Source organism: Diadema antillarum, unplaced genomic scaffold (assembly GCF_040938485.1).
Source record: "Diadema antillarum isolate AM-2024a unplaced genomic scaffold, OU_Dant_1.0 seq00002092_RagTag, whole genome shotgun sequence".
NCBI lineage: Eukaryota > Metazoa > Echinodermata > Echinoidea > Diadematoida > Diadematidae > Diadema > Diadema antillarum.
Genome location: NW_027272736.1, coordinates 102,784 through 127,735, shown reverse-complemented (window position 1 = coordinate 127,735; position 24,952 = coordinate 102,784). Strand labels below are relative to the sequence as shown.

Below are 24,952 nucleotides of genomic sequence, written 5' to 3'. Positions count from 1 at the left end.
CCATTGAGGACTGGCTGATTTTGTTACACGCATTTCCCATTTAAAACACTTGCCCGAGTATACTCAGGACTCATCCTCAACGGGTTAAAAATCAAAGCTAACGACTGACAGGAAGCAAACGAGCTTAACAAGCCAGCTGGCTTTGTGAACAGGTTCACACACATCAACATCTGTTCACACACAATATGAGATAAGCCTGAAACATCTTGAGGGGTGTCAGCCTGGGTCCCGGTGTATTCAAAAAGATGTAATCACGATGCAATCAAAAATATGTAGGTAAGTCAGAGAAATCGACCATAAATTATTAGTTATGTATCAGCCAATCAAATTAAATTGATATTCAGAGAATTATGTTAGATTTTCTGAATTGAATTTCATTATCAAATTTTATGGAACAGGACTTTGTCCACACACATCTGGAAAAAAAAAAATACAGTAGAACATTTGGGGTGTCAGCCCAAAAATGTCTTTCGATGCTATTTTGTCTGACTGCTATTACTGCAATAACTGACTCTAGGTTGGCATTGCCTTTAACTCTGAGTATTCATTATAATTCAAGCAATGACCCCCATTTGACCCCTAAACTTTAACAATCTCCATCATCTTCCCTGCTGCATTAACTCTTCCTGGTTACGCAAACTTGACAGTTTTGGGAAAACATGAAAAAAGCACAATGCCCTATTCTTGTCCCTAGCTGTCTACAAGTCCTGAGACAAAATTTAAATGTAGACAGGCGGATGTGCACTGTAGAGAGGGAGAGAGAGAGAATTCAGCTTTGGGTAGAGAGTCATAGCCAGACAGCAGGAGAAATAGTAACAGACAATAGAGAGAGAGAGAGAGAGGGAGAGAGAGAAGGATAAGGTTAACACATAGACAACTCATTATCTCTGACAGCCATGTTGTAACCAATAGATCCCATGTTGTAACCAATAGATCCCATGAAGATGAAGAGCTTTAACCCTTTATATGCCATACACTTTGGACAGTGTGTGCAACACTATGGAGCTGTCTGCACCAATCAGCAGCTCTCAAACACACAAAGGGTTAAATGGCAAGATTGTGAAAGATTAGGTTCTTCCCACCAGCAACTACAAAAATAGACACTTAAAAATAGATTTCAACTTTAAAAATATTTCAAGCCAGAATAACTGATGATAAACTATGACACTTTATCTGGATCATCTTTCTCTCCATTTAGAATTTTCTTGCCACTTCTGTTGGAACTAGAAAATCTCTGATAAAGTTGTGAAATAAATAAAAGTCCTATCTTTTTATACAATAACTTCTGTTACAGTATATTTCCATCATGAGACAATATTCATCTTTTCTTCTACAATCATGACTCCCAAGTGGAAAAAATATAGAAAATACTATACCTTCTTTTAAACGATGTTCTGCAACATAATAAAATGTAGGTTATGAGTGAATTTTGTCAACAGTTGGCTAGTGGCTAAAAAGCCCAATAAGAACAGAATTTTAAGATCATCTGCTTCAGCCTACAAAGAAAATTACAAAATAATACAATATAAAGATAAATCAATATAACACACCTTCATATTTACAATACAGTTCTAGATCTGTGACATATACTTCTAGGGGTAATATTTCTCATTGATTGCTAATACAACAAACTGGATAATCTGGGTCGGGCACCACCCTGGAAACTAAATACACCCTCCATTTCCACAACTAGAGAGCTGTATAGATGTAACCAGCTGGGTTGCCAGTCAGCCCACTTTCTTACTGGAATGCGAGTGTTTCGAGCAATGGAAGGATATCAGGTCTGACAAGACTGTAAGCTGGTGTAATTAAACAATTTCCTTCCCATTGCCTTGTCTGCTTCATTACGTGCTATCCTTGTTCCATTCCAAGATCAATTTGGAGACATGGCACAATGAAATACTGATATCAATAAATGGCAAAATGAACAGTACTGGGCCCCATTTTATCAAAAGATAAAATCAATCTTAAATTTCCTTTAATATCACACAGGTTGTCATAGACTAACCATTTAAATCAACTTTATAATCAATTATAACTCTTCATAAAACAGGACCCTGTACTTAAAAAGTAGTACATGATTGAAATAAAAGGATATTATTTGAGTTATAATAACAACAGTGATGATTACCAATAAGGGGCTTATTTTTCATTCGTACAATATCTTTAATTCCACGATAGTATTTTTAGACTTTATCTTTAGCATGGTCTTCATCAATATTTTTGTATTGCTCATTTTTATTTTTTTTTTTGCTAAAGGTATAATGGGCATTTGCAATTTCATGAAGAACAATTGAAAATTTCTCTCGTAATCAATATTTTCAAAATTGCACTCACTGCATTTTGTGACCCTGCATAATAAAACCAACAAAAAGTCACCAGACATAGATTTTTTTATAGTTAAGAGCAGCTTCTCATAGAGCATGATGTATTTATAACTCAATTCAGATTGACTCTCTTAACCTATCTAAATATTGGAAAGAAAGCACACACTCTGAAAGAGTAGAGGCTCTGAAGTGTAGGGTCTAGTTTAGGCACTTAATCTTACTGACCCACACTCTGTGCAATAAACGGGACAAAAGAACAGGATGGAAAAACTTCATAGCAGCAACAATGAAGGGATTATGAAATAAAGCTGAAATTGATTATGCTCTATCCCATTAACACATTTTACTAATGACTAATACCAACTTTCAAAGCACAGGCATCATCCTTTCAAAAGTTCTTTGAGTTGAAAGTGAAGAGTTTGTAAAGAGTTTTTTGAGAAACGAAAAGGGGACTCTAAGACACACCTAATCGCACTCTTTTACAAAACATAGAAAAACTGCTAAAAACATTTCCCATTCAATTTATTATCCCAAACTTTGGAATTTATAATGTAGAAGAAAATATTAAAAAATCTAAGATTGACCAGGCTGACCCATTTCACCTATTTTAAGACCTTGTGTAAATTTGGTGCTTTTTCTTCCATTTTGTGATGAACGGTCACATACAATATAACCCATTCCAAATATTTTTTTTTTGCATTTATTTTTCATACTGCTGTATTCATATGAGTTAATATTCACTGTATGGTGTTGTAAAGCCATGAAATCAATGTATTCTATTTTCTTTCTTTGTATAGTTTTGATATCGTATCTTTTAGTGGGTTTGGGAATAATAAATCTTCAACGATTTTCAGATTAATGACCATCGCCTGAGACATGACATCATTTCTCATTAAATTCATCACTATGGTCTACATCAAAAACTCTTGAAATCACTCAAGAAATGTCCCAATTTGCAAGAAAGATTTTACAGTTCTCATTCATGTGCACATAGCATGTACCAAGTCTCAACATTAGCGGTGGTGGGTGGGGAGGGGGGATACCAGAAATATATAATGGGCCACCATTATCTAAGAAATGCTATGTTTTTGTGGCCCAATAGGGCAATAATTTGGATGTGGGTCTTTTTTTTTTCTCTCTCTCTTTCATCCAGAAGAGGGAGAATGACTTGCAGCTCAGAGGTTAATAACAGCATGATGCATTTCAGTTCTAGCTGCTGAAACCAGGGTTGCCAAATTGTCCCTCGTCATCCAGGCTAAACTCAGACTATTTTACGGCCAAATCTGATCAAACTATTTTTCTCACAGCCAACTTTTACTTACCTAAAAATAGAAGCATACCCCTATATCAAATATAATTTCATAAAAATATATCATCAAAAATTATATATAAGCCTCAATTCATGTATGTTTAATATAGATTGAGTTAACTTTAGTCACAGGTGATTTTATTTCAAGCCCTGTATCATACCTGAATATTTTCACATAACTACAGTCAAACTTGTCTTACACACATTGGTGTAGCAGCCACCTCTCTATAGCGGCCACCTATAGCGGCCATTGAAAAATCCCCCAAACGCAATTGCTGTATTATAGACCCTTTGTATAGCGGCCACCTGCCTAACGCAGCCAGCGGCCACTCATTTTGTCTCCCGTGGTGAATATCAACCTGCGTATACAGTGTAGCAGCCACAAAAATTTAGTTGAACTATTAAATCAGCAATGAGTATGATGTCTTTTACGTTCATTGCGTGATTTCTACCTACAATTGTAGTCCTAGCTCAGTCACAATCACACAGAGATGACTGACAAAATATAATGCAGCTCTTTGCCACGAAAACCCATCTTACCACCAACTTGACTAGATTAGATCTACAGTAGGCTTCAGTAATGCAGCTCTGAATAGATACTACATACACTGTAGGCAAAGACAACTCCTAATAACAACTTAGAATTTTATCGAAATACAGACTAATTAGTGTTTAAGTCCCGTTAAATAAGGACAGCAGGGTACTTGTCTGGGTATTGTTTCTTGGTTACGTAAGTTTTATGCATTATCAATCTCCACTGAACTCAGCTCTCATGAATCCCGTTCATGCAATCCGGCAGGGTATGAACCAGAGCACTTCTCAGGCCCGAAATATCATTTTTAACATCAAAAGAACATAAGGAGGCAATGAAAAAAATGAAGTAAATTGTACAACGAAAATCCCCATAATAGCACTTCTGCAGATGCAAACTTATTTGCTGTTTTTTTTTTTGTTTTTTTTTTTTTTAGAATAACATGCGGTATTTTCTGCTATTATAAAATGCATACACAGCTGTACTGAAATTCAAAATGGCCGCCAACTTGTCTATAACGGCCACCTGTCTATAGCGGCCACTTTTGTTGCTTCCCTAGGGTGGCCGCTATAGACAGGTTTGACTGTATCATGGTTTAAATACAGCTGTATCATATCAATTCACTGTCTTATCGATTCATTATATTTTTCACAGTTTTCTCCATTTTTCAGGCCACCAAATTTCATTGTCAAGCCATCAAAAAAATGAAATCTGATGGTTTCAGTAGCCTGAGCAGTCCATCAGGAAAAACAAAAGTTACTGTGGAGTCTTGCGTGGTATTGCACAGCAGAGGAAGTTGAATTATTTATTGGTTTACAGTGTAAATGATAGGGGACCTGATGATACTTTTGAAAATAATATTTGAAGAAAAAATATTCATGAAACTTCAGAAAAATCTTAAATTTCTCACCGCTTGATATATACAAAGTCATTTCTGAAATCAGAAAGGCATAATTGGGATATAAAGATTTTGCATTAATTTCTAATTAATTGCACATGTTGAATGTCATATCGGAATCATAGAGCATAAGGCTTTCCTAATATATTACATTGTATAAAAACTGCATTATCTACTACAAATATTCATTTATGAGTATGTGGGGAAAATATGATTGGTTTTTAAAATATACAGCTGTATTACACCACGGCAAATTCTAAATCAACTACAGAAACAAATGCCATGTATCATTATCACAATATGTCAGTCGATGGGATAACAAAAAAAGACATCTTTCATGACAACATTGGATGATATCAATCACAGCCAAAAATTAAGCTTTAAAGAAACTAGATAACAGGGTCTTGGAATATGTTTCAGGACAAGTTTGGGAAGTTGCCAAAAGGAAAAGTAAATATTATGAAATCAAGTTGAATACACACAGACAGCAAGCATTCAACTTGTTCATGACTTCATGAAGGAAACGAATCACTTTTCTACAGAAAAAAAAACAAAAAAACTCAACACCTCAACATATTAACAGACAAGTCTACACAAGAAGAGATTCAATGTTTTGTGTTTTGAAATGTTTTCTTTTTTAAAGATATTCCTAAATTCCTTTAGCAAATCATGCCTTTACTTGTATCTCAAACATTTATAACAAATATACATGTACAGTAGGTAATCATAACCTTTGGAAATGTAGTTTGATTTTCAAATTTAAGCAGAGTACAAGTTTTATAATTAGAGTGCAGAGAGTTATTGTCCAGGTCAAAATGTGGAAGACATTACGACCTATCCCAAGGGTTGGCCCTACAGGGCTCAGTAGGATATGTTCCACTTCTTGAGAGGAGGGTAACATCTTCCTGTTTTAAATGTCAAACTGTCCCCACCAGAGCTCTCGATCAAAATCAGTCCACTATGTCATGCCTGATGACTTGTCAACATCCAGAAAATCTCCGCATGCAGAATTCACAGCTCTCTGTACACCGTACTCTCACTGTACCGTACTCTCACTGTGCTAATTTCAAAGAGACTTTTCAAGAGCTATTCATCCACATCTTGAGACTCTGGCATTGTATCAAAATGTAAGCCACACTGTATGTGGCAAAACTGAGAGCAATATATTTCGGAAACCAGGACTTGTATAGTACTTGAATTTTGCAAGCTCAAGTTGAATTCTCAGTCCAGCACTACAGAGAGGAGTATTAAAGTGTTACCGAGGTATACACTTTTAACCTGATGAGGACAGTCTGATTTTCCCCATCTAGAGCGAGTATACTCAGAACTCATCCTCAGCGGGTTAAGAGAAAACTTACACAATCATCTATTAAGAGGAGCAACACACACAGTAATGCCATTACAGGCAATATTTTTGCAAGTTGTTCATTTTGCAAATACACGTATCTGACCACTCGCAAAAGTCAAGCAAATAAAAAATTGCCAAATATTATACGCAGTTTCTATCTCAGTTACATTATGTATGGTACAGCTGTATGGATATTCTTCAGGTTTCACAAATGCACCACTTTTACTGGAAAGTCTGTATCATATTTTCAACAAAATCAAATTTCACTTGCCTCTCAGAGCAGCGCCCTCTACGGGCAATCACAGTGAGAGGAAGAGATAGACACACAGATTATCAAACTAAAAGGGCAAAGAAAAGCACTAAGAAAAACAAAACAAAAGAAAAACCTTTTCCAGACATTACGAACCTCATGACAATAGTTACGTTCAGACGGGAGCCCTTAACCTCGAAGTTAGGAAACTTCGAGGTTAGAGCTTGTAGTTAGGGACCGTGAAGACGCACTCGTAGTTAGCAAACCTCGAAGTTTGCTCGATGTTTCGAGCCACGAGAAATCTTATGGTTAGCGCTCTAACCACGAGCCGCGGGGGGTCCCCACTCGTAGTTAAGCACCGTGTGGACACAAAAAACAACGAACTCGAAGTTTAAGAGTGACCTCGCCGTAAGCTCCAGCCCCCACAATTTCTCTCTGCTTCCGGGTCAACCTCCCAAACGTACACCACAAATACACTACACGTGAAAAACCTATGACGCACGACACAACAACATCATCTTTTCTTCCCATGCGCTTGATCTCTGAAACTGAACACGTCGAACTCGCTACTGTATTCTATATTCTTCTCCGACGCTAAAAAAAAAATGTTTTCGATGAATATCTTCATAAAGGCATAAAGTCATCAGTGCAGTGCTATCTCTGCATACCATGACAGAGAAAAAGAGTACCTGTAAGCGAGTCCGACAGGGTGACATTATCCGTTTGGAATGATAAAAACTTCACCATCCATTTCTCTTCCTCTCCATCATGCCCCCCCCCCCCCCCCCCCACCCCATCACCACCACCCCAGGGTCTTTGTCCTTTCACTGGAAAAAAAAAAAAAAAGAGATTTCCTGGTGCTGGTGAGCAATGCCCCAGAGTCTAACAAAATATCAGGGAAGTGTTGCTTACCAAGGCATGAAAAGAGACGCTACACACTGTACCTCATGCTGAAATAGCAACATACCACATTCTACACTGTAAGATGTTGGGGGGGATCTTGCCTCCTACTGTACAACAAAGCCTGTAGCAGATAACGCTTGTCTTGACACACCTGCATGATATTATGCTATTACAGTATGTTACTAACATGGATTTAATTCATCTCTTCCAACCATGCCATACTTTGGTAATAGCTGTGTACTTGTGAGTAAGCTTTGATCTGAGTAGATTTGGCAAGTATTAAAGTTTATGGGAATAAAAAAACTCTGTGTATAAACTATGGAAGTGCTTTTAATTGCAGCACTTTCTAATACATGTAGCCTGACCATGGTCTCATATGCTAAGTAAATGATACAGTGCTCACTGTTTGAAACACTCTGAATAAAAATTTGTTTAATCCAATTCAGTGTAGCTTGAGTGCACAGGCAAAATCATGAAGACAAAAAAAAAAAAAAAAAAATTAATGTACTAGTATTACAATTACACCCTTTCCATTTCTTTAGAACAAATCTCTTATTATAGTCAAAATGCTCAAACAATGCTCAAAACTCACCCATTTTTTAATCAACTTCTTTTCTTTCTTTCTTTTTTTTTCGGGGGGTCATATCAGGGATGCCAGTGGCAAATTGCTCTTGGGCCAGAAATTTTTTTTGTGAACGAAACTGATGTGCGCGAAGCGCACATCATGAGCTCGAAGCGCGAAGTCCCTTCGGCCGGGGTCCAGGGCCCGCTCAAGGGCCCTGGAAGCTCTGGGGTTCTTAGATGCTCTCTGGTGCAATCTGAGCATTTCTGAGGGCTCTTCTTCCCTCAAATCTAATCCAGAGAAATGAATTTGTAGCAAAAATAAAGAAGTCCTAGTGCCGTAAACTCCGTAGTTTTGCACCGCAGTATAGTACATCGCCTAGAAACACCACACGTTGTTCGATCGCGATCGCACGTGCTGGTATAACGCTTTCCAGACAATAATGTGGTCGTATTCTAGAAGAAAAAAAAAGGAATTTGTAGCAAAAATAAAGAAGTCCTAGTGCCGTAAAATCCGTAGTTTTGCTTCGTTCAGCTGACTCAATCGACTCACCACACCGTCTCAGCGCTGTAGCTACATTATAGCGAGAGCGCAGTATGATTCATGCACCGCGACCGCACATAGTACATCGCATAGAAACACCACACACTGTTCGATCGCTATCATCGCACGTGTTGCATGTTCCATGGCCCAGCTAGCAGCAGCAACATCGCACTAGTTTTGCATGACAGTCGTTTTGTGATATTCTCATGCCCAAGTATATGCGAAACATACTACGGAAATCGTGAAAGTGAATGTCCCGTAAGTTTAGATAATCATATTTTTTCGTTTTTCTTTCTTTCTTTCTCGTGTTTTCCGGCTTTCCCACACAGACGGAAATAATATCACGAAGCCGGAAATTGGACACCAAAATATGAAAAAGCCGGAATTCCGCCTATTGCCGGAAAACTGGCATCCCTGTCATATTTATGCATATCACAATATTTGTATTCATGTATCTGGTGTAATTCAATTTCTCTGTCTAATTATTAATGCACTTAGAAATGCAAATACTCAGCATTATATACCGGTACTACACATATTTATCATTACATTATGCAAACAAACATACCGTACATCAGTATACACTGTACATGCGGCAAACTGCACACTGTATTTTGCTTTCAATATCAGTATGAGGGAAGCTTCAGTGGCATTCTTTATAATCACACAAAGCATAATGAATTTCTACACAAATATGTGACGATTCATCTTAAACTATATTGATAAGTGCTCTGCTATTTATTCTTTATCGTGTACAATGTAGACTATAGATGTCAACATTAGTAACAACAGCAGTGTAAAGATCTTTGAAATGACTTCAATTTTTGCAACGGGCCAAAAAGCAAAAACTGAACCAATTTAGGGTACATTAAATCACATTGATCCATGGGGTGCCAGCAGATTTTCTATATCAGTTAATCATATACTGTAAAAGCTGTTGATATTTTCGCACAAAGATATTTTCGAGAATGAGGAGGTCAAAGACATTTTTGCAAGATGTTGCTTTTGTGATTTGACACCGCGGCTATCATAAGTACACTAATGCCTGTCCATCGCAAGATTTTCGCATGTTGTTAAATCCATGGCCCAACAGTGATTCACGAAATTTGTGAGAATTAAACCCCAACAAAAAAACAGCTTTCCAATACGATACGACATCATCCTAAATATGGGGCCTATCATCTAGACTGCTGCAGCAGTATTAACCCGTAGAGGATGGACTGATTTTGCTACAACACGAATATCAACTCGGGACTTGTCCTCAACGGGTTTGGAGAGGGTGCTTTGTTCTGATGCAATGTTCTTGGCCGTAGAATGAATGCACGCATCGCAGTGATATTTGTCTACGGACAAACCGACATCAGAGGAAGGTGCTCATTGTGGGATAAAGTATTTTGAGGTACTCGACCACCACGTTGGAAGCAGGCCCAGTGCGTGATTCACGGCATGGCAAGAGGCAGCGAAGCTTCTTGTGGTTTTTTTCGGTCAAAACAAGCAGTGGGGACGGTCGGGGGCTGCCTTTAATTATAATACATTGTAGACTGCATTGAGCAAGAGGACAGTTGGAAAGAAAATGAACCATTTTAAAGGGGATGTATACATAGAAAGTCAGGTCTCCGTGTGTATTACATGTACCTTTAGCATGTGCTTCTCAAAAATTTTGAAAAAAAAAAATGATTTTGTATCTATTGTATGTGGTGACAACAAAACTTTCAGTTTCTTCAATTCTGAACAAACGCAATATGCATGGCTCAACATAATAGCAGTGGCCAGGTAGCAGTGTACTATGGATGCTATCAAAGCATCACAAAAGTGGTTTTTCCATACAGTCGGAGGTATAGAATAGAGAAAAATGACCAAACACTGTATTGTGGCTATGACTGAAAGAGGCAATAGAATCATTTCTATTCCACAGAATATTAGGTTAAATTTTCATACAATAGAAATGATAAACACTATTGTTATTCAAAGGGTTAGGGGTCCAACACACAACCTTGAATTACAATGTACACTACACTTATGAGACTTCAAGAACAAATCTCTCAATGTTTGTGAACCAAATACAAAATCAGTGATAATCAATACAAAATAAAACTCACCAAAATCATCTTTAAGATGTATGAGGGCATGATGATTAGACATACACATGTAGACCTTTAGAATGAACAAATGCTCTCTAAATATTGTCTGATTTCACACAATTTCTCTATAGTCTTCTACCTTAAAGGACAAGTTCACCTTCATAAACATAAGGATTGAGAGAATGTAGCAATATTAGTAGAACACATCAGTGAAAGTTTGAGGAAAATTGGACAATCCGTTCAAAAGTTATGATTTTTTGAAGTTTTTGTGCAGTAACCGCTGGATGAGAAGACTACTGCAGTGTACGATGTCACATGCGTACAACAATATAAGGAAAATATAAAGAGAATTTCACAAAATTCCATCTTTTGGAAAAAGTACACATTCCCCTGACTCGTAACCGACAAATGTTATGGGTAATATTATTCCCCCTGCCTTTAGAAAGAGGCAAGTCGAGTGCTCTTTTATTATGCGAAAAAAGTGAAAATATGTTGAATTTTCTTTTACATTTTCTTTATACTGTTGTACGCATATGACTCACAAGCTGTAGTAGTCTCCTCATCCAGCGGTTCCAACACAAAAAATTAAAAAATTCATAACTTTTGCATCGATTGTCCAATTTTCCTCAAACTTTCACTGATGTGTTCTACTAATATTGTTGCATTTTCTCAATCCTTATGTTTATGAAGGTGAACTTGTCCTTTAAGTACCCAGTACCAAAGAAGAACATTTGACTTGAAGTGTAAACCTCTTTCAGAAATCAGGCGGAACAATATTACCCATGATATGTGTCAGTAACAAGTTGAGGGAATGTATTTTTCATTATTAAAACAATAACATTTTGTGGAATTCTCTTTATGTCCTCCTATGCTATATCAAAGTCCTACAGTGACTTCACAACTGGTACGGCTTAATACTTAGTCTTCTCATCCAGTGATGGTGGTACAGAAACTTTCAAAATGCATAACTTTTGGAGGGACTGTCTAATTTTCCTCAAACTTCACTGTCAATGTATTCTACAAATATTGCTGCATTCACTATTAAATCCACACATTTGTGGGTGAACTTTCCCCTTAAAGGACAAGTTCACCTTCATAGACATGTGGGTTGAGTGAATGCAGCAATATTAGTAGAACACATCAGTGAGAGTTTGAGCAAAATCGGACAATCCGTTAAAAAGTTGTGAATTTTTGAAGTTTCTGCTCAGTCATGACTGGATGAAAAGACTACTATAGCTTGTGATGTCACATGAGTACAACGATATAAAGAAAGAATAAAGAAAATTCAACATATTTCCATTTTTCTCCCATAACAAAAGAACACCCAACTTCTCTCTTTCAGAAGGGAGGGGGAATAATATTACCCTTAACATACGTCAGTAGCAAGTCGAAGAAATGTGCACTTTATTCAAACAGTAAAGTTTTGTGAAATTCTCTTTTTATTTTCCTTATAGAGTTGTACGCTGGTGACATCATGCACTGCAGTAGTCTTCTCTTCCAGCAGTGACTGTGCATATACTTAAAATATTCATAACTTTTGAACGGATTGTCCAATTTTCCTCAAACTTTCACTGATGTGTTCTACTAATATTGCTGCATTCTCTCAATCCCTATGTATTTCATATGAAGGTGGACTTGTCCTTTAATTTCACTGACTGCCAATCTGTGTTCCTCTCCCTCTGAAGTAAACTTCTACTCAATATTTCTGTCCCCTACATGTATATGTATCTCCGCCTCTCTCTCTCCCATTCTAGGCATGTTAGCAGCCTTAATCACATGAACCAGATTATTAACCAGGTGCTAGGAATTACTGGTATCATCAAGCAGAATATCATGTGATTCACTTCTACTTACGAGCGCCGAGTATCGAGTACCCCTTTTAGAGCTGACGAGTGTCGAACATGGCTGATATGTGAGACGGCCGACACGAAACTGAGACTGCTCTTGACATAACATGCCCACCCCCTTTCCTGTGCAATGAATACATATTAATGCTTGTAAATTTGATTTTATATGACTTGTACAGTACATGCCACGACCTTCATGCCAAGCTATCAAGGATCCTCCTATTAACAAATGTAAACTGAGTGGTGGAGATACATTTTTTATCATACGTACAAAAATAAAGTGGTATGATTTAAGGCGAAATACACCTTTATGATGCATTTTGAAAGGAAGCACAGCAACAGCAAATTGAATACAGATTATGTTACACAATGTCATTTACTTGTATTTCTTTTCCTCTTTTCTTTCCCCATTTTTCACTGGAGCAGATTTTCTGCATTTAGAGGCTCAGTGGTTCCTGACTCAGCTACATTGTAGTGCCTGCCTGTTCAATCTAATTCTTCTTTGATATTCAAAGTACAGTTTGTCTTTGAATATTCAGAGACAATCTAGATGGAATACAGACCCGAGTCTTTAAGCAGGGTTCGAAATTGGCGATGGTCCGCTGGCCATTGGCCACCCAAAATCATGTCGGACTAGTTAAAAATCATAAAATTCTGAAGTTACTAGTCCGTCTGGCTAGTCAAAATATTGCTTCAGTGTCAAAATTGATTCTATGTAGTCCGCCTGGCTAGTTTTAAAAAAAGTTAAGTGCGACCCCTGTTAAGGCTGACTCAAGATAGACAAATCAAGCAGAATTGGCAATGTGGCAACCTGTCTGTAATGATTATTTTTTTCCATTGTCACTGTAAAGTGAAAATTTTCGTGATGTGGAAATATTTGCGCATTTCACGCAACCAGAAGCTAGCGCAAAAATAAAAGCACATTGCATGCCATATGTTCCAATAATTAATGTCCTGATTCCATAGAATTAAAAACATGCAAAATTCATCTTACCCGCCTGAGCGTCAAAAATTACTCGCGCGAAAAGATCCACTTTTATATACAGTACATTTTTTTAAAAAGCAAGAATTGAGATGAACCCCTTTAAAAGATTTCTTCTTTATTCTTAGAGCATAATATGTCCGTCTTGACAGGAAGGCCACATCGGTAGAGGGTCAGGAAGTCTGATGGTAGCTGAGGATAAGATTTCATTCTCAACCCATCCCTGACATTTACAACATCCATGGACAAGGCGGGACACACCATGAAGACACCTCAAGACAGTAGGAGAGGAAGAATTGTGGGGGGTGATGGTGGGGGGTGATGGTGAGGGGTGGTGGTGGTGGTGGGGGGGGGGGGGGGGGAAATAGCCTAGCAAGATGAATCTTCAACAGCTAAAAAATGGCAACTTTGCACACTGTAATTCTACAGTCATGGCATGAACTTCAAACGCAAACTGAAGCCTTTCTGTCTGTCTGCGAAATAACTCAAAAAGTTGTGAACGGATTTTGATGAAACTTAGGCCTATTTTGTACATGAAAAGTTGATCGTGTCACAAGGAGCAATCATAATTTACCATTTGGTAGTTACTTTGTATCAGGATACGTAAAAGTGGAAATTTTCGCGGTGCTGAAATTTTCCCGCATTTTGCGCAACCAGTAGGCCTAACCAGCGCGAAAATAAAAGCACGCAAATATTTTTGCATGCCATATGTTCCTGTACGTGGTGTATTGATTCCGCGAAATTAAAAACACGCAAAACTCTTCTTACCCGGCCAAGCGCGAAAAATTAGTCGCACGAAAATATCCACTTTTACAGTAACCCGCTGGATCCAGGATACTTTTTTATTTTTTTTTATTTTTTCATTTTTGTAGGATTGTCATGAATTGGCACCTCTCAGCCAACAAAGAGGGAGTTCAAGCTGCCCATGTTTGAGTTGTGCATGTGTGCACTGAGTGCACACTCAATGCCCAGTGTGCAGTACACTGTACATAGCTAGGCTGCTGCAATCAAAGAGGTACTAGCTCGCCAAGTACAGTGTACCTCCTTGCTGCAATGAGGTACAGTACATTGTAGACTCTGAGACACAACAACAGAAAGACGTTAGTTCATTATCAACTCTGGAAAACTAAGGCGATTTCTAGCATGCATGTATGGGTGGAAATGAGCTGCTTGGCAGAGGTCTGCGCTCTCTATGAGTGCTTTGTAGTTCAAGTGAGATCACATATCAATTATTATTTTTCTTCTTTTATTCAGTTGTACATTCAGTTGTACTGTACAATGCTACAAGTATATGAACTCTTCCATGATCTCTAGAACTGTCTATAGAAAGTGAAACTGTACATTGTTCTATAACTACAGAAAGCATTGTATAGACTTTTATCTAAAAGCTTTTGATAGGTACCATTATCTTAGTTCTACATTGAAAAGCAAAGGTCAAGGCACAAGGGGCACCCATACAGTATAAACTTCTGTTGGTTCAAACAGATGTCTCTGTGTCTGTATTAATGAAGAACAATATTTTCATTACATTTTAAAAGGTCGCAGTTGTGTGTGTGCAGTTCAGGCAGGGCCTTGTTTTCATGGACGAGGATTGAACCTTGAAACACACACACACACACACATACACACACACACACACATACAGTACAGTATACATGGACAAACAAATGCACACAAGCATACACGTTTTGACGCATACAATATGTAATGTAAATTTCTATAGTGATTGTAGTCCTATGCTCAGTTAAGTACTGATATAGAAAACATTCACTGATTTGAATACTGCTGACTGTTGGCACAAAAATGGTATCAAAAAGTTAAATGGACAAAATCTAGTAACTGACAGTACAATTCTGTACTTATCACACTAAAATAAACTGTGTAAAACTACATGTACTCACACTGCAAAATATTCCACATTGATCTGTAACATAAATGTTACATTTCAAAAAATCACACGCACTGACATGTACATTAACGTATACTGTACAATAGATCTCTCTGGGTTTTAAAAGTGGCCAAGGACACAAACAGAGTTTCAGTCAGTAGAGTCTGAACTTTTAAGACTAGGAAACACTCCAGTTAAGCCAGTGTGTCCATTCTTTTGTTAACGTCTCTCCTAGCACAAACAAAACGCCAAGGTTCTTGTCACCGGCATTGTATCAATGCAGGAAGGTCGCTTTGTTCTTCGCTCTTTTTTATACCTTTTTCATATAAACAATGTCAGTCTTCGTGACAATAATAACACAACGAAAATGCAGTCATGGACATGGAATTTCCTAATACCTGGAACAAGACCTAATGGTCCTAATGGTTGATTGGTTCCAATCTTTTATAGCATGCAGAAGGTACTGCATATAATACAGGTTCAAATTAATTGAATTCTATTGCCGAGTTGTTTCATTGGAACTGACTGACAAACTGCCCTACACTGACACCTAAAGATTGTGCATCAATGATTCAGATCTACCTGATGTCCTCAAAAATAATGCAGTTTTATATATAGAAATGGACCCTAATATGGCCAGACAACAATATTGAAGGCAAACGAAGGTTACCAAAAATTTACACTCGTGTCAGCAAATATCAAAAGTTCTGATAATTACGCAGAGAATTAATATACAACTGAAAAACATTATAGGCTTCATATTTTGCTTTTGATCTGCTTTTGAGGATGGCTAGTAAAGTGAAATTTAGTGTAAAGCAACTCTGAAAAGGATCAAGAACCAATTTACAGTGATCCAAACTCATGTATCCAGCTGTGTTGCGGCTGGCAGCGAGATTTTAAGTGATATTGGTGGATACTGTAAGTGAGATCTGCCTCAAAGACGACACTTTCAGGCAAGTTGAATTGAGGGTCTATGCAAGACATTGTAAATACGCCATCAGTACAATAATATTTTATGCATTTACAATAGGCCTCGATATCTGCATTTAATATACTTCAACATTCAAATGCAATGGAAAATTAATGGAATGTGAGTAAACACCACTCTTGTCGTGTCTCTTTTATCTAGTTGTGTTTGCTGACAAGGAGAAGATCACACAATCGGACAAACTTTTTTTTTCCTTCTTCTTCTTCTTCTAGTGACAACATTCTGTTTGGTATAAAACATAGGCCAACATCACTTTGTGGTGATCAGCACTTTGTCCTAAATTTCATATTGCAGTACATGTACAATGCAATACAGTTATCACTACATCAAGAAGACAGATTTGATAACAATAGCCGTGTTAGACATCATAATTTTATGTGACTCTCCTTTAAACAAAGTCCTTGGGAATCAGTGATTTTCTTTCGTTATATTGATAATATTTCATTATATAATATCTGAACCAATAAAGTGTATAAAGAGTAGGGATGATAATATTGAGCCCTGAATTTTACTTCGTTGTATCTGGGATTTTGTTATAAGTTTATAACCGTGTTTGTTGACATATCAAACAGGGGTACACTGTACTACCCTGTTCTAGTTTAGTAGTAATCTAAAGGTCAATCTTTTTGTGCAATATTCAAGATGGATATTTCTGATATGGTATTATAAAAGTTGTGGGTTTCTTTTTAACTCGATACCGTACATCTCTTTAACTTTTTTGTACAAACAATTTAAATGTATTCCTGCTGATTCATGTAAAATGTTAAAAATTCAGCCTGCAGTGGATATTATTCAGTAAAATCTCTTTTCAATTTCAATAAAAGCAACATTGTACATACTTATGGTGTACGGTATCAATCAAATTTTCAATGGATTCAGTGTTTGGTTAATTTGCCTTTCATTAAAAAAAAAAAAAAGATGAAGATCAGTGAAATTCTGCTTTCCACAAGAGAAATGAAAAAATCAAAAATACTGTCTAGATTATCACTGACAGTTTCATGTTGAATGTCTTCAGTGACTTGCCCAGTAAAACACTTCCGTTTTGACTTTTTAGATGATCGCAGTGTCCTAGTGTATCAAAAGCAGACTTCAGAATACTCTTATGTAGGTTGGGGGGGTACTTATGGAAATCTTTCCCCTTATAAATGCCCCCCCCCCCCCCCCCGCTAAAATTGAAGGAAAAAAAAACACTACTTACAGTTTGTATAAAAACTAAATATATTTGATAGAGTCCTATATCATAAAATTCATATAATGTGTAAGTAATGTAAGTGGCTTTAATATTTAGGATTAGGGTAAGGGTAACGATGATCGCAGTGTAAAGCAGACTTCAGAGTACCCCTAGGGATTATCAAGTGGGGCCATGGGGATACTCTGCATATCTTTAGCGGCTTTTCCAATGACTTACACTGTTACAGTTACATAGAAATTCTAGTCATTGTAAGCAAGAGCTGTTTAACTTATTCTTTATCTTAAATTTGAGGCAACATATCAACATCAGATTGTCATTTAAATATGGCAGTATTAAGCTATTGTCGGTAGAAAACAAAAACAAGTATTACTCATTGATTCACCTACAACTGTAGAGACTCGAGAGTATCCGGGATTCCGAGTAAATTTATTGTGAATCAGACAAAGTCACACAAAGAATGATATTTTTGTAGGACTTTCATTCTATAATTCTTCTATAACTTGTGTTCATTCATGAACTGTTCATGGAATAATAACTACTACGAAGAAAACAATATAGAGTCTATCACTATATTTTCTACTAAAGCATACTTTATTATCCTAGCCCTCATTGTCACGTTAAAGAGAACCACTGCACTGGATGGCACTGCGAGCTGCGTCAGACAAGAATATAGCCCGGAAGTATTACGCTTACTGACACCTGTTGCTATAGATGGGACTGAACTATACATTTCCAAATTAGACTCTACAACGAAATAACTTTTAACCATGCGAGAAGGTTCTGTTCTACTTACAAGATATTTCGCCAAGGCGATCAACATCAGACGCATAGACGGCTCATAGGTCGAACAAATATTCCATCAAAGGGTAGGAGGTTGGCCATAAGAAGATCAAAACTAAATCACAATTGTAGGTTTCCACTTCTTGGAGAGTGATCGAACACCGTACCATGTAGAATCTACACATACAATTCCAAGTAAATCAAAAACCGCAGACTCAACTACTGCAGTCTATACAAACTTCGCAAACTTATTTCGCAGTTTTGTCTCTCCAACTCATCGCTCGCAGTTCGTGACGAAACAACACACGCCGCCGTCCGTGTGTAGGCTGTCGCATTGCTCCCTGCCAGATTGAGAAACGGGAGGGGGTCGTAGTGCATAGAATGTTTCGTAGGGTATATTATCAACCTGTTTATGTTTTCAGTCCCTTTATTTCTTATCTTTAGCTAAAAAAACAAAAACAAAAAACACGCAAAATGCCCAGTGCCGTATATAAAGAGAGTTTGGCCAACTCGGTTTTCGGCTTATGAGATTTGAAGCCTGTGATTGGTCAAAAGCTGATCCCATGATCTACAGGCGCCATGTCGTTACCAAAGTCAATTACGCGGGCGCGAGCATAGCTCACACGCAGTGCCCATTGTTCATTTCGCGCAGCTACGCGCTAATATTGTTTGCCTTTAGGACGTCCCCAATATTGGTCACGGTGCAGTGGGGAATTGTCATTGCCGTTGCCTACTTTCTTGAAGTAGAAGGTATACACGAAATATATTTTGATATTATTATCTTACCGCGATAAACTGAAGATTCGTCATGCCTTCCTGCGCAGCATGGCGTTGCATGAAACGACCTGGAACAAGTGTAATGGCACACCGCTTTCCGACAGATCCAAAAGGAAGGAAAGAGTGGGAAATCGGAGTGCGACGAGAAAGCAGATCCAAAAGGAAGGAAAAAGTGGGAAATGAGACTGCCGGCCAGAAAACTGGGGCCGTATTCTGAGAGCTTATTAAGTGTCTGATTAGCACTTAATTACCGAATTGGTATTCTGAGAGCATGATTAAGTAGGGGGTAAATTAACTACCATAGCAACAAGCGTTTTGGCGGGAAGGACCTACGCGTTTGCGCGTATCAATGCGCGTGCACCTCTGAGAGGACTTAATCACAGAGTTAATTACGAATCGGTATTCTGAGGGTGTAATTAAGTATGAAAGTTAATGGAAAACTTAATGATACCAAAGAGTGTCATTAACTACTCCGATATCACGCAATACATCGTGTTTTCTCTGCCACAACGATGCTTACCGTCTTCGGTAACCGAGGAGCGGTTGAATGTTGTTATCGTGGTATCCGTAGAATTCAGAGAAAAAAAAAGAAATATAGCCGATCTTCGAGGAATTTTGTCATTTTATGTGAGCAAAGAGGTTGAGATCTTCGCGTGCGTAGGTGAGGGGTTGTAATCAAATACCGGAGTGTGCGCACGGAGCTCTTTGGTGGATACAGGGGGTGTGGAGGAGCGCGCATTGAGGGCATATTTGCGCGTGTAATCATCATTTTGGCTTCTAACAACGCGTCTGATTGGATGGAATAACAATTAGATGGGAGGGACCTAAGATAATTACAGGGGACTTAATCATACCTTAATTACGTCCTCAGAATACCGATTTTGCCCATGATTAAGGGCCTATTAACTTCACGACTTAATCACGAAGTTAATTACAGACTTAATTACGACCTCAGAATACCACCCCTGGTCATCGAGTAGCAACTCGTTTCTGTTCCAGGCGAGATTCATTTTACAGGTCAAAGGATCAATGTCAGGAAAATGTTGAAATTCTACTGTCTGCAGGTGTGATCTATTGTTGAAATATTATTACACAGTTCCTCCATACCTTGGGGATTACCCAATGCATAAAAAAAAACAGTATTTGCAAGCCACCATCACTCCACAATGACACGTACGGAAAGATTTTGGCTATGATGGTCAAAGGTCAAGTGAAATACTAAACATGACAGGATTTTCCCCATATTTTTAAAATGACCGCTCAAAGTATTTGAATTGTTATAAAAATAGATTAGTCGAAGTGAAAATGCTCAAATTCCTTAATACTTGCTCAGTCTGCGAGTCTTTAACAATAAAAGTCCATCCATTCACACCTAGTTTAAGGAATTAAACACTCGACGCATTAAATTTTGTGACAAACACGCCATTTTTTTTTTCTACCAAGTATGTGAAACTGTCGTGCAACATTGGAAAGACGTACTCCAGACCTGTTAAGAGAACAATATGGGGGAGGTCTACCAGTCGCCATTATCTTGTATAGGACATTTTCATTTGTTTTGGTTTGTTTTTTTACTTACTTAATATCTATTCAATGATCATGGCAATATAGTTCTAATTTGGTGCGGATGCCACCGAGGATATCCCTCATAACGTAATCCAGGTACTGTCTTGTGCTTAGCTCAATTTCAGATCTTTCTCTTTAAATTATTTTTAAACAATATGAGATGATTTTACATACCTTAATACGTCCTTATCGATGACGTTGTCATGTTGTACATTGTACATAGGTGTATTCATTTTGAATTACTAGTAGGCCTTCATGCCAGTTTTATACATATAGGAGTAATTAGGATGGTAATTGATGGTTATGTACGTGCGAATCATTAACAATTGTGGAATTCGTCTATCGTCTGTGCACAGCTAGAATTGTAAATTTATATATCATTTTGTTATACAACAATCTTGTTACCTGGACAACTTGCTAAATACAATGTATAGCATACAGTCTGGTGACAGTTAATGACACGGCTCACTGTAACTTCTTTTTTTACAGCAATTTATCATAATATTCCTATAAAGGAATTATGCCTATTATTTATCATGTTTATGTACCCCTGTGTTTGTGTCTACTTGAATGTGTAAGAATGATTACCATGATAGTTGGCTTTGTTCAACATGGTTGGAATGAAAGAATGTCCCTCCCCCAACCTACCCCCTTTCTCTCTCTCTCTCTCTGAGAAAAAAAAAGTCAAGCATTGCAGACAGGATGTCTCTTGCGCCTTTGGGACGCCTGCGCGTACACGCTAGTCCCCCAAGCGCACGCGCTAAAACCTTAAGCGCACTATCCGCTGGGTAACGACATGGCGTCCAATTCATGAGTTGGCCAGACTCTCTTTATATACGGCACTGAAAATGCCCTCTGTACAGCGCCCCCACACCGAAAATCCCATTATTCCACCTGTGTGATGATGAATGCACAGCAATGGTGTTTGTACAGAAAAGTAGCTGGGCTGGACAAAGGGATATGATTTTGTTTTTTGGCAATATGATATCTGGATAGAGATCAACACGGATGTTCTGTAAAGCAAACATACTAGGGTTGTGCTAGGGCGTATTTTTCAAAGATAATTATTATACATCCTGATACTTGTAGATGGGATTCTTCCCCAACATAAAGTAGTCTTTTGCAGAGCACTCGGTGAAAGTTGTTGAAAATCTTATTTTCCCCATTTTTGGTTAAGTCCATATTAAATATGCCTACACCCTTCTTCACGTGGGAACCCTATTTGTGGCATTAGAGAAGTAAAATGCTGTCAGGAAATCACAAAATAATCATTTCTTCTAAGACGCCAAACGAACACTTGAATAGATATCTCGCGAATTGAGAATATTCATTTAAAGATATCTAGACCCTACACAACAGGCAGATGGAACGTTTGCATTTTCATTTAAGATATAAGATCTGAGAAATTCTATTTCTAATTTTGCAGAAATGAAAACTAACAAGCAAAATTTACCGCTTCATGTCACGTTACTATTTTTGCTCTCATGATCAATAATAGGCCCTATTGATTATCATAACGCAAAAAATCATGATATATTAAGAGATGATGGTGAAGATGATTTTTTTTTATTATGCATTATGGGCCCTAGTGATTATTGCTATAATATAGGAATATCAGCAATGATAACATTAAAGGACGAGTCCACCTTCACGTATAAGGATTGACGGAATATCAGTAGAACACATCACCGAAAGTTTGAGAAAAATTTGACAATCCCTTCAAAACTTATGAATTTTTTATATTATTATAGTGCCGCCATCACTGGATGAGAAGTCGGACTACCACAGCCTCTGATGCCACGTGCGTAGAACGATACAGAGGGTATAAAGAAAATTCAACATATTTTCACTTTTCTCGCATAATAATAGAGCACTTAATTGACTTGCCTCTTTCAGAAGGCAGGGAAATAATATTACCCTTAACATATGTCAGAAGCAAGTCAAGGGAATGGGGGTTTTTTCAGAAAAAGAAATTTTGTGGAATTCTCTTTATATTTTCCTTATATCGTTAAATCTACGCATGTGACATCATACACTGAAGTTTCATCCAGCAGTGACTGTGCAGAAACTTTGAAATTCATAGCTTTTGAACAAATTTTCCTCAAACTTTCCATGATGTGTTCTACTAGTATAGCCTTTCACTCAATCCTTATGTATAAGACGGTGGAACTGTCCTTTAACAAACACAGAAATTATAATGATTCTATAATACAAAAATCGCCTAACAGAAAAGACAACGATCAATTTATTATCGAAGGTAAAGTTTTGAATGATAAACAGATAAACGTTAGTATCCAGTCGCAGCGAAATATTCTAACTTCAATTTTTTGACTGAAAACATATGCCGGAGTAACCCTTAGCAATTCGTTCGAAAGAGGAAAGAAAAAACGGAGTCAGTTGTTGCCGCGAACCCTGCCCCATTAAGAAGACTCAAGGCACAAATTAGGAACTTTGTTCAGCACTTATTTTGAGTCAGTTACCATCGATCGATCGCCCACGGTCTATATCAGCGTCACACGGAAAGGGGGTGGGAAGGACATTAAATTCGTCAAGAGTATGTCGGTGCTTTCTGTGACAAGAAAACGACTAAACTCGGCGGTTAGAAAGAACTTGCAGTGTGTGTGACAAGTCGATAATTAATGATTCAACATCCTGGTGATATTATAGCGCAGAACATTGGAGTCCCCCGTAACCAGGATTTTGATGCAGGGAGGGGCGAGGGTGGGTGCATTTGCATGATGGTGGGGAGATAAGTATAGGGTTGAAGAAAAAAAAACTTTCCCTCCTCCTTTCTCTTCACATTTTTTTTTTAATTCTTGTTCCATATTTCACATGTCATATTTAAGTTTTACATTCCATTTGATTAAAAAAATACATGTTTAACACATTAGTCATTTTGACATAAAAATGCACTAAGGACATTAATGATGTATGTTATGAGGAACCTACTAAAAGCAAAGCTTGTATAGATGTAGGTTCCAAAGTTATAACATAAGCGTATATACTATACAATATTGTTCTCTAATTGCGAAAGATGGCGAAACAGGCAATAATACAATATGTCGAGATTATAATAAGATCTATACGGAATGTACAAAATGGTTGATAATGTTCATGATAATACTCAAGGTATCAATGCTAAATTCTTTTAAGTCTTCTTTTTTCTCTTTTTTTTCTTCTTAATTCTTGTATTTCTCCCTTTTCTTCTTCTTTGTCATCTTTTGTTGCTCTTCTACTCATACTCTCAATTTTATTATACTTCTGCTAAAGTACTACTACTTCTTTTTGTTTCCCTTTCCACTTCTTCTCCTTCCTCTCATCTTTTCTTCTTTTCCTTCATCTTCTTCCACTTTTTCTACTTCTTCCTTTTCCACCTCCCTCAATCCATGGCCTTCTGCTACATCCCATTTGTGATTATCGGTATACAGTCTAAACCTAAAAACAAAGCAACAAAACAATGGTCAAATTGAGACTCAAAAAAGGAGAGAATTAAGTGAAACATGAAACTCATACATAAGGAAATATTGAAGGGGAAACAAAACAAAACGACTATCCAAGTATCTCACGTTGAAGGATACGAACGCGATAAAGAATCCTAAAGATTGCAACGTCATCATTTCACACTTTTAGAGAATATTTGATTTCTTCAATTGTTGTTGTTTTTTGTTTGTTTGTTTTCGTGTGTTTTGGGTTTGTTGTTGTGATGTTGTTGGTGGTGGTGGTGGTGATGTTGGGGTAATATGCTATAGATTTATTTGATTATCATTTTGTTTTACATTTCATGAAAGACCGTAAAAACTGGAACAAACAACGGGTTTTTATACCTTTACTGATTATGTTCTATTTTTATAACAATGTATGTCTCTGCTTCACTATAGAAGGAGGGGATGCGAGACTATGATGGAAACACGAATTTCAAAGTATAAAGATTATCAGTTTTATTGATCAATACATTCAGGAGATTGAGTGGATCATTTTCTCCCCACAGAGTTTCTAAAATGTTGACCCCTAACCCCGTCCCCGTCCCCCCCCCCCCCCCCCCCACCCACCCCACCCAACATGATGCATGCATGGATTCTTCAAATGGACAAAGAAAGTACGGTAAACACTTCGTATAAGCTTGGGAAATTGACAACCCGGCCAAATGATTTGATCTTTTTTCTTTCTTTTTTTTTGTGGGAG

The 24,952-nt window shown here is 37.5% G+C and overlaps 1 protein-coding gene across 1 annotated transcript in view; it reads right to left on the bottom strand.

The window, feature by feature from the left end:
• LOC139713898 (uncharacterized) overlaps window positions 1-19,303 on the bottom strand; it is a 44,846-nt gene extending 25,543 nt beyond the window's left edge. The window contains exon 1 of the mRNA XM_071625620.1: window positions 19,217-19,303. The gene's annotated coding sequence lies outside the window, so the exon portion shown is untranslated. The remainder of the gene's footprint in view (window positions 1-19,216) is intronic.
• Window positions 19,304-24,952: the final 5,649 nt, after the last annotated feature.